Below are 2,352 nucleotides of genomic sequence, written 5' to 3' on the forward strand. Positions count from 1 at the left end.
ATTCTAGGCCCATCCACCTCACTACAAATAACTCAATTTCATTTCTTTTTATGGCTGAGTAATAATATGTGCCACATCTTCTTTATCCATTGATCTGTTGACGGACACTTAGATTTCTTCCATACCCTGGCTATTGTAAATAGAGCTGTAATGAACATTGTGCTACATGACTCTTTTTGGATTATGGTTTTCTCAGAGTATATGCCCAGTAGTGGGATTGCTGGGTCGTCTGGTAGTTCTAATTTTAGTTTTTTAAGACATCTCCATAGTGTTCTCCATAGTGGCTGTATCTATTTACATGCCCACCAACAGTGCAAGAGGATTCCCTTTTCTCCACACCCTCTCCAGCATTTATTGTTTGTAGATTTTTGGATGATGGCCATTTTGACCAGTGTGAAGTGATACCTCATTGTAGTTGTGCTTTGCATTTCTCTAAAGATCAGTGATGTTCAGCATCCTTTCATGTGTTTGTTGGCAGTCTGTATATCTTCTTTGGAGAAATGTCTATTTAGATCTTCTGCCCATTTTTGGATTTGGTTGCTTGTGTTTTTGATATTGAGCTACATGGAACTGCTTGTAAATTTTGGAGATTAATCCTTTGTCAGTTGCTTCATTTGCAAATATTTTCTCCCATTTTGAGGATTGTCTTTTTGTCTTGTTTATGGTTTCCTTTGCTGTGCAAAACGTTTTAAGTTTCATTAGGTCCCATTTCTTTATTTTTGTTTTTATTTCCATTTCTCTAGGACGTGGGTCAAAAAAGATCTTGCTGTGGTTTATGTCAAAGTGTGTTTTCCTCTCAGAGTTTCATAGTGTTCGGTCTTATATTTAGGTCTTTAATCCATTTGGAGTTTATTTTTGTGTATGGAGTTAGGTAGTGTTCTAATTTCATTCTTTTACATGTAGCTGTCCAGTTTTCCCAGCACCACTTATTGAAGAGGCTGTCTTTTCTCCATTGTATATTCTTGCCTCCTTTATCAAAGATAAGGTGACCATATGTGCGTGGGTTTATCTCTGGGCTTTCTATCCTGTTCCATTGATCTATATTTCTGTTTTTGTGCCAGTACTATACTGTCTTGATTACTTATAGTCTGAAGTCAGGGAACCTGATTCCTCCAGCTCCGTTTTTCGTTCTCAAAATTGCTTTGGCTATTTGGGGTCTTTTGTGTTTCCATACAAATTGTGAAATTATTTGTTCTAGTTCTGTGAAAAATGCCATTGGTAGTTTGATAGGGATTGCACTGAATCTGTAGATTGCTTTGGGTAGTATAGTCATTTTCATAATGTTGATTCTTCCAATCCAAGAACATGGTATATCTCTCCATCTATTTGTATCATCTTTAATTTCTTTCATCAGTGTCTTATAATTTTCTGCATACAGTTCTTTTTTTCTCCTTAGGTAGGTTTATTCCTAGATATTTTCTTTTCTTTTGCAATGGTAAATGGGAGTGTTTTCTTAATTTCACTTTCAGATTTTTCATCATTAGTGTATAGGAATGCAAGAGACTTCTGTGCATAAATTTTGTAGGCTGCTACCTTACCAAATTCATTGATTAGCTCTAGTAGTTTTCTGGTAGCATCTTTAGGATTCTCTATGTATAGTATCATGTCATCTGCAAACAGTGACAGCTTTACTTCTTCTTTTCCGATTTGGATTCCTTTTATTTCCTTCTCTTCTCTGATTGCTGTGGCTAAAACTTCCAAAACTATGTTGAATAATAGTGGTGAGAGTGGGCAACCTTGTCCTGATCCTGATCTTAGTGGAAATGGTTTCAGTTTTTCACCATTAAGGATGATGTTGGCTGTGGGTTTGTCATATATGGCCTTTACTATGTTGAGGTAGGTTCCCTCTATGCCTGCTTTCTGGAGGGTTTTTATCATAAATAGGTGGTGAATTTTGTCAAAAGCTTTCTCTGCATCTATTGAGATGATCATATGGTTTTTCTCCTTCAATTTGTTAATATGGTGTATCACATTGATTGATTTGCCTATATTGAAGAATCCTTGCATTCCTGGAATAAACTCCACTTGATCATGGTGTATGATCCTTTGAAGGTGCTGTTGGATTCTGTTTGCTAGTATTTTGTTGAGGATTTTTGCATCTATGTTCATCAGTGATATTGGTCTGTAGTTTTCTTTCTTCATGACATCTTTGGTTTTGGTATCAGGGTGATGGTGGCCTTGTAGAAAGAGTTTGGGAGTGTTCCTCCCTCTGCTATATTTTGGAAAAGTTTGAGAAGGATAGGTGTTAGCTCTTCTCTAAATGTTTGATAGAATTCACCTGTGAAGTCATCTGGTCCTGGGCTTTGGTTTGTTGGAATATTTTTTTTTTTTTTTTTTTTTTTTTTTTTTTTT

The sequence above is a fragment of the Aethalodelphis obliquidens genome, unplaced genomic scaffold, assembly GCF_003676395.1.
Source record: "Aethalodelphis obliquidens isolate GAN/ISIS:26980383/991018 unplaced genomic scaffold, ASM367639v1 scaffold56, whole genome shotgun sequence".
In the NCBI taxonomy this organism is placed as follows: domain Eukaryota; kingdom Metazoa; phylum Chordata; class Mammalia; order Artiodactyla; family Delphinidae; genus Aethalodelphis; species Aethalodelphis obliquidens.